The following is a 13,417-nucleotide window of genomic DNA, read 5'->3' on the forward strand; positions in this document are numbered from 1 at the left end:
TATATATATATATATATATATATATAAACGTATATATCCGAAAACATCGACGCTTCTGTTAAACGCGTCGTAACATGTTTTGATAGTACATATATGCAATGTATATAGATAGTATAAGACTTTTTTTCATTCAATCGTAAGCTTCAGTTACGAGCGTTAAATCATGGATCGAGTAAAAGAATATATATACATCGAAAATCGATAGAGCGAAAGGGAGTACTGTCCCTTGTTACCAAATCCGACAAGTCCACTGCCAAAGGAAAAAGTGAGATATTGGGAATGTCCTGGGAAAAAAGCATCAAAGTCATCCACGTGCTCATCATCATCATCATTATCATCATCAATGCCATCAATGCCATCGAATATAAATCATAGTAATCATAGTATAAACAATGATAAACTCATGACAAAGAAAATATGTAGAAAGCGTGTCGTGACATGTTCACAATTCTTGGAAAGAGAGGAGTATTACTCCCTCTTCGATTCTAGAAGTTTTATCATATACTTCGCAATTTACGCGGATGCAATCAGTGCGATATCCGCTTGTACAATTGAAAAATGTACTTTGCTAAAGACATAGCAACGCATCATATGAAACGAAGAAGGACTGCAGAAATATGTAAGTTTCAATGTTCTATACACAAAAGAAACGTTGTTTAACATTACGTACATACACAGCATGGAGCATCGCGCGGTGCATTTATTGAATAGACGTTATGATCTGACGGCTACGGGCTACAAGTATTTGGAAATTGGAATCAACGTTGGTCCACCATGGAACTCGCCCTGGGAGATCATCGCGGACACTGTCGCTGTCTCTCGAAACGTGGAAGGGCCTCTACGAACAGCAATGGAATATTTACAAGATGCTACGATACAAATATAAAGATTTTATAAGCATTGGATCGCTAACCGTCAACGTTTACACGCTGAATGATGCTACGTTCGTACGTCTTGATTCTTCATCTATACGCATTACGATGACAGAAACGACGCTACGATGTGTGTTTAAGTTTATCGACATAACATTCGAATGATTAGCCCGACTCGTCGATACAGTTGATGCCAAGAACCATATAACATATAACATAAATATTTAGTAGTTTTAATTACATTTAATTTTTCTTGCCTTACAAAATTATCTCGTAATTAATAATGAATCGTAAGTCTCAGTACATTGCAAATCCATTATTCTTTTAGCTGAAACTCTTACATTTTTTTGTTTTTTTAATCATTAAACGTATTACTTACGTTATTTTATATTACTGGGGGTAAGAAATCTACGATAAGTATAATAAACGCGTTAATAAAATGTAAGAAGTGTATAACTGAAAAATAATAAATGATGTGTTGGCGATCTTGCGGCGTTCACGTTGGATTTGTAATGGCGCGGCTACGCGATCACCGTCCAAGCGGTATTATTGCTTCGAGGGCACTTGGTCGAACAAAATAAAATTTTCTCTGCTTTCCAAATTTTTATTGACTAGACCTCAAACGAGGGCGAACGTGTTTTACAATGGATACGGAAAGGATCTTAGCGGTAGCGCGGTAATACCTTTCCACCAGACGAGACGCGTGCAGTCGACGAGACAGTTAGAGCCATGATGATCTGATCGTTTTAGATCAATTACGTGCGACGCATGCGTCGCTTAACAATCGATATCTCGTGGATTAATCGATTCTTTGTCGATGTAATTAAACGATATGACTAGACACCGTAAACGATAGGGATACCAAACACGCCGCCTGCCTTGAAAGGGTTGACTTTCAATGTGACGTACAAGCATGAGTTTGTTAGCGTAACATAAAATGCGAATTGCTCTGATACGATTTAATATCATATTTAGTCATTGCACTGAAAATCAACACGGATTAATCTAAGTACGCAAGCAATATAATCAGTGAAAAACAATATAATAAATCATTTTTATTTGAAGATAAAAAGAAGCTTGTGAGATATGATATAATCAGAAGGTAATAGCTAAAGACACTTAAATCTAAATGTTTGATAACGCATAGACTAGGCTTAATATTGGTAGTTTAGACAGTGGAACCCTTGGCAGTCTTCACAGTTGCGGTGCGTGCGATGCCGTCGGGACCAGGATGAACCTCCTGGACCTGTCCCAATGCCCACTGAAGCGGAGCTAGATTCGGAGCACAAGTTGATTTATTGACAGCTGAGTTCCCTTGTTAGCCATCCATTTGGTTCGGGTTTGTAGAGAATGAAGATATTCATTACTCCACCTGTGCTAAAAATGCTATCAGATTTACTCTACGCGTTGCCATCGTAGTAGTCTATTTTCGTTGACGTCGCTCAACTCAACACAAGGAAGACCATTCAAAGTCATGCCAACCAAGAAATGTCCCGAACTTAGATACGCTAAGTCATTAGGGTCGGCGCTTAATGGTAAGAGGGGACGCGAATTGAGGATCGTCTCAATTTCACAGAGGGTCGTTTGCATTTCCTCGAAGGTCAAATGAGCCTTGCCCACCATCCGAGTCATGTGGTATTTGGCAGATTTTACGGTTGCTTCCCATAAATTTCTAAAATGAGATGCATTAGGCGGGATGAAGCTCCATGAAATTTCTAATTCGCGCAGAAAATTTTAATCTTGGACTGGACTTGGATCATTATATATGTCGTATAATTCTTGAATTTGTCTGTGAGCGCCCACGAAGGTGGTCCCGTTACCTGAATACATGTGCGCGGGCATACCCCTACGCGAAATGAATCGCTTAAAAACGGCAATGAAGGCTTCGGACGTACACTTACTAATTCTAAATGGACCGCCTTCATGGGCGAAGCACACAAAAAGCGAAATGTACGCCTTGTGACTCCGCGTGTTTCGATGCTTTCCCTCATGAAACAAGAACGGCCCGGCATAGTCTATACCATAGCGAGAGAAAGGCCTAGAGTCGTTAACTCGGCTGGCCGATAATGAGCCCATTAAGGCCTCTGATTGATTAAGTTTTGCCCTAAAAGGTTACACATTTTTGTATTATTCCACGTACAGTGGATTGCAATGATAGCGGCCAAAAGCGTGGGCGCACGAAAGCTATCGTGGCTTGCAAACCCGCGTGTGTTTCGTGTGTGTTCACGCTCTATAATATGCCGAGTTAATATATGTTTGCGTGGCAGGAGAATTGGGTGGCACGCATTGAATGCGAGATTTGAATTTTTTAATCTCCCGCCAACTCGCATTAGTCCGCTTTCATCTAAGAATGGAGAGAGCGATAAAATATCACTAGAAGCATTTACAATTTCGTTCTTGACTAGCACTTGATATTCGCGATAGAATGCTCGCTATTGCACCGTTCTGCAAATACAATTTAAAGCGATAGATGTTTCAACGGGGGGACACGAAAGTAGATACCGTGTGCTTCCGGTAAGTCTTGGATAATCTTAAACAATATGTTATGATGCGCCATATTTTATTTAAATTGGAATACTTATTTAGCAAGTCGTCGATGATGCAAGGATGGAAAGTAGAAGCGGCTACGCGGATTTTCCTTTGTTCAGGAAGATCATTGTCTAAACGCAAAAAGACACTGGGCGGCCAGTGTTCTTCATCCCATTTTAGAAATTCGGGGCCATTTCGCCACTTCTCAGCATTGATTATGTCATAGGAATTTAGCCCTCGCGACAATATATCGACAGGGTTGTCGGAGGATGCGACATGACTCCGCTTGATTTCTGTTAGTCGCTGAATTTCACCCACTGTTGCCACAAAAACTGACCACTGCCGCGAGAGGGAGGTTATCCAGTTTAATGCAATCGTTGAGTCCGATCATAGATAAGTCGGGCATTGTGAGAGCTCCAGATTCTCTAACCTTGTTTATTAAGCGCGCCAATAGTAAGGCGGCCAATAGCTCTAATCGCGGTAGCGAGACGGTCTTGAGAGGTGCGACGCGAAACTTTGAGCACAATAACTTGGAGTGATGGTCGTTGATACCGAGGCGCGAATGTATATGCAGGCTCCGAACGCGCGTTGGCTGGCGTCGCAAAATCCGTACACTTCCATGATTGGTTGATGGTCATTGAGTTTAACGCATCGAGGAATTCTTAGTTGATTCAAATCACTCATCTGTGTTCTGAAGGCAATCCAACGAGTGTGGATATTCTGAGGAACGGACTCGTCCCATTGGATGGCCAATTGCCACAAATCTTGCAACATGAGTTTTGCGATCACAATGACCGGACCCAGAAGGCCCAGAGGATCGAACAATTTAGTGAAAGTATCGCCTCGAAAAGGCCCGTTTTGATATGTGAGGTCCTGTATTAAGTTTGCAGAGAAATTGAAACGTATCCTGGCACTGATTCCATTGCATGCCCAAAATACATGAGTCCGTAGCGTTATCTCTGATAATGACTGGCACACGGTCTCGATTGTCTATCTCCAATAGTTCAGGGCAGTTCGAGTCCTATTTGCTGAAATCAAATGCTCCTAATTTTAATAACTGAATAGTTTCATCGCGAATTAATTTTAATTCATCGAGTGTATCCGCTCCGGTGAGCATGTCATCGACATAAAAATCCCAAAGGACGCATGATGAACCGCGAGTGAATTGATGAGCGTGCTGCTCAGCCAAATGCTTAAGGCATCTGGTGGCCAGAAATGCCGCAGAAGCTGTACCGTAGGTGACGGTAATGAGTTCGTACGTATCGATATTAGCAGAGAGATTGTCGCGCCAGAGAATTCTCTGCAGGCGCGTCTGGGACGAATGCACTAAAATCTACCGATACATTTTTATGATGTCAGCGGTGATGACATAATTGAAAAAACGGAAGCGCATTGAAATTGAGATCAAATCTTATTGAACGGTAGGTCCCACTAAAAGCGCATCATTTAATGATATTGCTGCGGCAAGATGCGTCGAATACAATATGAATTTTTGACGCTTGCCCGACCGTTTTGAAGACGCAATGGTGGGGAAGATAATATTGTTTCTTCCGCAATGGGTGGCTCCATGCGTCGCATGGATCCCACATATCCCAGCGATAAATATTCGTCGAGAAACGCCACATATTGGATTTTAAGCGTAGGATCGCACTTGAAACGTCTCTCGATGCCCCTCAATCGCTTGAGAGCAGACTCACGCGAATCGCCAATATTATTTAACATTTGCTCTTTGATTGGAAGCTTGACTGTATATCTACCCTGAGAATTTTGAGACACGTTGTCTAAAAAGTGACGCTCACAAATGTCTTCCTCCATTGTGTACTTGTCCAGTTGTGCAGAGATGTCATTCATTTGCCAGGCACGACATGTTCGTGTAATTCCGCATTGGTTACGAACGCGTGAAACGAATGAACGAATGAATTTGAGGCGGTCGATATGGTGCTGCCCAAATGATCTGCCAAAATCTAGCCCAGTCGCGTTTTTTGAAAAGTTGGGCTTGTCTGAAGACTTGACTTGGCCAATGCATGTCAGATTCCAAAACAACTCCGCTCTGATTAAAAGATCAATATCTGACGATATGTGAAATCGTGAATCAGTTAAACGAATGTTGCGCGGAAAATTAAATTTGTCCCGCACCGAAGAAACCGCTGGAATTTTATCAGTAATCTGATCAATAACGATGCATTCGATAGCCGCGATGTACGAGTTGAGTCGTGATTGTAATTTGATTCTAACCACGTGATTGGACGAGGTTACCGTGCCATTGACGCCGGAGATCGAGACATTTAATGGATGCGTTTCTAAACCGAGAGCTTCCACAAATTTCTTGGCTACGAAGTTCGCTTGCGATCTGCAATCCAACAAAGCTCGACACACCCTGCGCGAGCCGTTGCTGTCGCAATAGACGAGCACAACCGCAGTCGAAAACATGACTTGTTCACTGAGATATTAAATGATTCTGAGGCATAATTCGCTAGGACGGAGAGGGGAGGAATTGCCTTAGGTGCAACTTCCTTATATAACTTATCGGTAGTATTAGTCGATGGGTCCGCAGCTGAGGGCATATGAAGCAGTGTATTGTGCCTTGTCTGGCAGACTTTGCATTGACCGGAAGTGCATTTATTTGATGCATGAGAAGAGAAGCGCAAGCAATTGACGCAAAGTTTGTGACTGCAAATTTCCGCTTTGTGATACTGGAAGTGCCACGAAGTTTTTGCAATAATAAATGACGTGTTCTCCTTGACAGAAGTTGCATTTAGGTTTAATGGTAGCCGCGCACGACGATAACCGCTTAACATTTGGCTGCGATTTTGTCTCGACCTTCTTTGCGGAAGTGAAGCTAGCCCTTGTGATAGGCTCGAGCACCTGATATCGATGAACGATAAAATCTAACAGCTGTTTAAGCGACGGCAGTTCGTTGCCCGTTAAAGAGGTTCGCCACTCGCGTAATATGAATCAAGTTTAAAGGTTAGAAGAGGAATGAGAAGATCATCTCATTACGTGGGACGCTTCAATGCCTGAAGAGCGTGCAAATGTTTCATGGCGCTGTCAGAGAGTCTTCTGAGATCGATTGCATTTTCCCTTATCATGATCGACAAATCGAATATGGCATTGACGTGAGTTTGAACAATCACGCTTTTGTCATATCGCTCCCTGAGAATTGACCACGCGACATCGTAATTAGCATCCGACATTCTGATGAACTGATTACAGCGCTTGCGTCGCCGGTGAGTGCCGCTCGTAACTACTGAAATCTTTGCATATTTGAGAGCGAGGTGTTGGAATGGATAACCGAGTTGAATGTATCGAAAAACGGGAACCATTCATCATATTTGCCGGAAAATGTTGGTAAATTTAACTTAGGCAGCCGAATGTGCGTACTACTATCTGAGTCGCGAACACTTGAAGAGAACGGAGAAAAGATGGACATTCGCAATGTTGGCAAGGGGGAAATGAGTTCGCGGATCCTACCAGATAATGCAGAAGAATGCAATAGAATGCTTCCTCGAAGCCGTCTCGATCGCACTCATCTAATGATTCTAGACGCGATTGCACATCGTTATGTTCCGCCCAATAGTGCTCGATTATTGCCTTCCGCTCTTCGAGTTGAGCAACTATTGACAGGCTAATGGCAGCGATTGATTCTACATAAATTCTAATACGCGTACATGATGCCTTTATGGTCGCGCGCTGTCGCTTAAGTATCGTTGCTTCTGATTGGTCAACCATTTTGAATGTAAATGCGAACGCGTACACGCAACGGACGCGGCGGAGGGAACTTGGTTGGCTACAGAAACAATGGTCTTCCTTACCTTGTTACGCACGCAATTAATCCTAGGAGGGGGTGCGATAGATACTAGATGCCTTCCAATCGAACGTTGTTGGACGGAAACGTTCCTGTCGCAGATTTTGTCGTTGAGGGATGACTTCCGTTGCATGTCGTCTGGATTGGGCCTTATTTTCCGCCTTCGACAGGATTCCGCTCGTAAAATGTTGATTCTTCGTCAGGATATGACGTAATATGAGCCGGGCCTTGCGGCTGCTTTATTGAATTGTGTGCTGCCGCTGGTGCGACGCTTGCACTGATTGCTGCACTGATACTGCGACGTTTGTCTCGTCTCGATAAGATATCCTTGTCTAACTGTCAAATTACTCCTCGCCACTTCACTGAGGCCAAATACTTGACAGAATCCGACTCGAAGGATCAAAAAAATGTTGGCGTTCACGTTGGATTTGTAACGGCCACGCGATCACCGTCCAAGCGTTTCCCGCGGTATTATTGCTTCGAGGGCACTTGATCAAGAAAAATGAGATTTTCTCTGCTTTCCAAAGCTCTGCTTTTTATTCACTAGATCTCAAACGTAGGCGAACGTGTTTTACAATGGATACGGAAAGGATCTTAGCAGTAACGCGGTAATACCTTTCCATGAGACGAGACGCGTGCAGTCGACGAGACAGTTAGAGCGCCCATGCTGATCTGATTGTTTTAGATCGATTACGTGCGACGCATGCATCGTTTAATCGACATCTCGTGGATTGATCGATTTTTCTTTGTCGATGTGATTAGATGATATAACTAGACGTAAACGATAGGGATACCAGACATGGTATAAATGAAATCTTATCAGGAAAAGGAACCAATTGTTTCCCTTCGATTTTAATTTTAATGTTATTCTCCAGACAAAAATAAGTATTTTTTTATACATTCCCATACGCATTTTTAAGGCGTGAAACATTCCTTGGAAAAAAATTGATTTTTCTCTTTTGTAATATCATTAGAAAAATCGGTTTATCGATTATTGTTCTAAGTTCTTTTGAAGCCATTCTATTTTCATTCTGAAAAATTTTGTCTATCTCTTACAATTCTAGCGATATTCATTTCGAAAGAGAAACATTGATTTTTTGTCTAAAGGGTGTTCTACCTTCTAAAAGTGTGTATGGGCACGTATAGAAAAATATATGTCGCTTTTTGTCTGGAGAATAACATACTAAATTCTCATTAAAATCGGAGAGGGACAATTGGGTCCTTTTCTTTGTAAGTTACCAGGTAAATATGAAACCGGAATTTATCAATAGATAAATGGCCATAGCTGTCACTGTAGTTGCTGTCAGACGGCGCCATTGACTCCATTTCCTTGCTCTGACATCTGACAAAGATTTTCAACTCACAACAATACAAGTTTCATACAACAGTACAGTTTGTAATAGCGTTGAGCATGTCGAATTTTGTGCCTGGAAACTACGATTTGCGGACAGCATTGATTTTCTGTTACCATTTGAAGAAAACTGCTGCAGAATCGCATCGAATGCTTGTCGAAGCTTACGGTGAGCATGCTCTTGGTAAATCACAGTGCTTTGAGTGATTCAAAAATTCAAAAGTGGCGATTTTGACGTAAGAAACGAAGAACATGGAAAACCACCGAAAAAGTTTGAAGACAGCGAATTGCAAGCATTGTTGGATGACGCATGAGGATGACGCTCAACAACTCGCGGATCAATTGAATGTGACACGAGAAGTCGTCTCCATATGTTTGAAATCCATGGGAAAAATTCAGAACATGGGAAAATGGGTTTCACATGAACTGAAATGAAAGATAGCGGGAAAACCGAAAAATCACTTGCGAAATGCTGCTCGCCAGATACAAAAGAAAGTCATTTCTCCGAAATCGAATTGTGACTGGCGATGAAAAGTGGATATATTTTGAGAATCCTAAGCGTAAAAGATCATGGGTATCTCCAGGCGAACCATCGACATGCAAGGCCAAATCGCTATGGACGGAAGACAATGCTCTGTGTTTGGTTGGATCAGAAAAGTGTGATCTATTATAAGCTGCTAAAACCTGGCGAAACCTTTAATACTGAACGCTACCAACAACAAATGATCAATTTGAATCAAGCTTTTGTGTGAAAAACAACCGGAATATCAAAAAAGGCAACACAAAGTGATTTTGCTTCATGATAATGCACCATCACACATAGCAAAACTGGACAAGGAAACGATTGAGGCATTTGGTTGGGAAATACTTTCGCATGCGACTTACTCACTAGACTTGGCTCCATCCGATTATCACTTATTTGCATCAGTGGGACACGCACTTGCTCAACAGCGCTTCACTTCTTACGAAGATGTACGAAATGGCTAGATGACTGGTTTAGCTCAAAAGAGCAACAATTTTTTTAGCGTGGCATCCACAAATTGTCAAACAGATGGAAAAAATGTATAGCTACCGATGGGCAATACTTCGAATAAAATATTTTTTATCATTTTCATGCAATAAACGTGTATTTTCTATAAAAAAATTCCGGTTTCATATTTACATACCTGGTAGGTTCGAACTTCCGAATCTGCCTTCATGTGTTGCTTGTCCTAGACGTGTTCGATATAGTCGCCGTACACGCATAAAAGTACAATATATATTGCAACTGCTCGGCGCTCGATTCTTGAAAGGACGACATAGCGCAAGATACATTTTGTTATTGCATGATTCACAGCTTCGCGCGTCTTCAAATAGTTGTTCGAGAACGCATAACTCATAGTGTGAGCATGAAATTCTGATGCAACCGCTGATGATACGCGTCACGAAATGCGACGCGAAATCGCGAATGATAGAAGGCGTGGAGAAGCACAAGCACGGCGGAATGCTGCCGAGTACTACACGTATGTCTTTGAAATCGTTACAACAGTCAAAGTATCGATATCACGAAAATTTGTTTATGTCCATCGATGAAATCGATACTTTATGTTCTCCAACCATAGTGACGTCGTCGCTATTAGGCCCAAATTCTACTTTATCTTTAATAACATGATATGCGACAAGCAGAATGCGGTAAGAGAATACTTTTCGAGTCACCACGCGAACGTCGACTGCTTCTATCTCTATCAAACGTATACGAGGATACCTAATATCTGATACGCGATAACGTGAACCTGCTGAAGTCTTGTTCAAACTTTACTAACTTGAAACACGTTTACAACGATCACATGAATATTGATATATCGTACGACGAATTTTGTTGTGTCGTGACTGTTGATAAAAAAAATATGAATTTCTAATATGTGATGTGTATTTCTAATAATGATAAGCAAGAATAGTGCGCTTAAACGGAGATAAAAGAAAAGATTTTTACAAGTTTGCGATTCCGTAACGTGGCTAGTCATTGTCGATACTTTGTCAGAGACGAATATAGTTGATGTGCACGAGCATGAAAAAATCGAGAAGACGAGTGAGTCGATCCGCAAGAAACAGTGAAGAATGACACTTTGAAGTCCGATAGAATCGAGAAGGACATGGCATTGGATAGGCATTTCAAGCCTATTATCAAACTGCTGCGACAGACCCAGTTGACAGCCCCAACGTACGTGAGATAGATAGTCGCGCGACGATGACGCAGTGTTTGCCCCCAAGCACGATAGGAAAAAGAGGAGGAAGAGGAAGAGGAGGAGGAGGAGGAGGAGGAGGAGGAGGAGGAGGAGAAGACGGAAAGGAAGCGAGACGTTCGAACGTTCCGTGATCCCGCATAAATCCGATGATTGATCGCTCGATCGTGTACAGCCGATAACTTCCATTTCGCATATGATCGTACCGACGATAGAATCGTTGGAGAATGTTTTCGGAATGACGGACTACTCGCTAGCAACGAAGTTTCAAAATCAGCTGCAAACTTCGGAAGATCGAGAGGCTTTACGAGCCGGCTTTGTCCCGCTGAGCTCAAAAATATATCAAGGCTGTCCTGAGGAGAACGAGATAAACAAAAGAGCAATATAGATTATATGTACGACACATATGTACCTACACAAGGATGGCTTGATGTTTGGCAAAAATGTTTCGATGTGGATGATGCGGACAACATAATTATCGATGGCATACCGTTACACCCGGTCTTTACGAGTTAATTGTCAAGGAAATTTTTTTAAGGAAATTCCCGACGATCTATTTTATACAAAAGACGATATGAACAAGTACAAGAGCATGTTGTTGGCGAAGAATGAGCACAAACACAAACATTATTTGTAGGGCCGATTATTGAGCAACAGGGAATACAAATACGTAATCGCGCCATTGATGTCAATCACAAGAAACAGAAGAAGAAATCTGGAAAGGGATTATCTCAATGACATCGATTACGTGCACTGGGACGATCCCAACGAGCTGATGGATTGCTCGACGCTTTACATCGAGCGGGTAACAACGCTCATGACAATGAGATGCTATCGATCATCGAAGAACTTCGTGAAGCCGGTTTTATTATAAATTAAATCGCTTATCGCTGAGTCAGTCGAGTGGCGTCAGCGAGAGAAAATACTTTTGCCCTATGTATTACGCGTCGAATCATGAAAAAGAGATCCAGCATAAAGAGAAAAATTATCTTTCGGAGATAATTTTTCTCTCGGAGATAATTTTTCTCTTTATGCTGGATCTCTTTTTCATGATTCGACGCGTAATACATAGGGCAAAAGTATTTTCTCTCGCTGACGCCACTCGACTGACTCATTTCGTCGATAAGCGATTTAATTTATAACCATCGACTCGTCAAGAAATTGCACGCTCCGGCGAGAAGAAATTTTCGTCTGGCGCGACGCGAAGGCGCGTCATAGTTCGAGGATACGAAGATCTATCAACATCTATTAGCAAACTAATATCACTGAGATGCGCCCATATTTGAACTTTAACAGAGGCCACTACATACTCACCGTCATCGATGCGTTGAGCAAATACGTGTGGGCCACACCGCTCAAGAGTAAGCGAGATGGCTGACGCTATCGCTGAAATAATTCGAAACATTTGATGATCCAAAAAATTTGCAAACGGATATGAGAAAGGAGTTAGAACATCAATGTGCAGAAAATCTTGAAAAAACATGACGTTAATCACTACTTTTCACGTATTCGACGTTGAAAGCGTCAATGGTCGACCGATTCAATCGCACTCTCAAAAACGACATGAGGAAGATGTTTACACTCAGCGGCAATTAACGTATATTTTTATTATTCCCCATTCATCTTTTGGAGTACAAAATACATAATAATAATATCTATATAAATATAAAAAAAACGTAAAGTGTAAATTAAAATAATAGTAATACATAATAGTAATACATATAAATGATAAAAACATGGGATAAAGTATAAATTAAAATACTAGTAGTATATAATACGTGTGTATATTAAAAACTGGTTTTATATAAAAATACAATAATTGTAATATATAATAAATATAAGAAAAAGTGTAAATTACAATAGTAATACATAATAGCAATGTATACTACATTTAATACATATAATATATATGTATTACAAAGGTATCCGCCAATGTTCTCATGGTAACGTCTCCGTCGAGTCCGGTACGACGTATCGTTTGTCATCGTATGAATTCAGAGCGATTTTCGATTCGGATATCGTGTATATCTCATGTAATTTAGATCATATATACGATTAACGGCAAGTCATTTTGATTTCTTCGTTCAAATACCACATATAATCATCGAACGTTATCATTCGCGCTTATTCTTTTCACTTTTCAATTTTTTACTGTTCTTTGTGTCATCCATCCTCCCCGCATACATCTTTGCTCTGAGTTCAATGAATTCGATTAACACAAAATTGTTCTTATCCTTCATCAAGCCGGGTATTTTTTTCATTTGCGAGAAGTATACCGTATACATTGTCCGCTGAAATCGTTCGTGTCGAATCCAGCGATATCGCGTTTCATAGTCTCGTAAGCATCGTCGCATTCTATATGGTAAATGAGACTTTCCGTGTCGGTGTACGATTTTCGATATGTCGAGTATGTACCAGGTATGTAAATATGAAACCGGAATTTATCAGTTATTATCGATGTAACTCAGTTACACGTTAATCAATTAGACTACTCCATCGCATCATCGAGATTGCCGATGAGGTAGATGACCTCACAAGTGCATGTAAACAGAATTGCATTCAATCAACTCATCAACAATTTCAATGAAGCGGAAGAAGAAGAAGAGAAAGAAGAAATGGAAGAAGAGGTTGAAGAAGA

Source organism: Atta colombica, unplaced genomic scaffold (assembly GCF_001594045.1).
Source record: "Atta colombica isolate Treedump-2 unplaced genomic scaffold, Acol1.0 scaffold26, whole genome shotgun sequence".
NCBI lineage: Eukaryota > Metazoa > Arthropoda > Insecta > Hymenoptera > Formicidae > Atta > Atta colombica.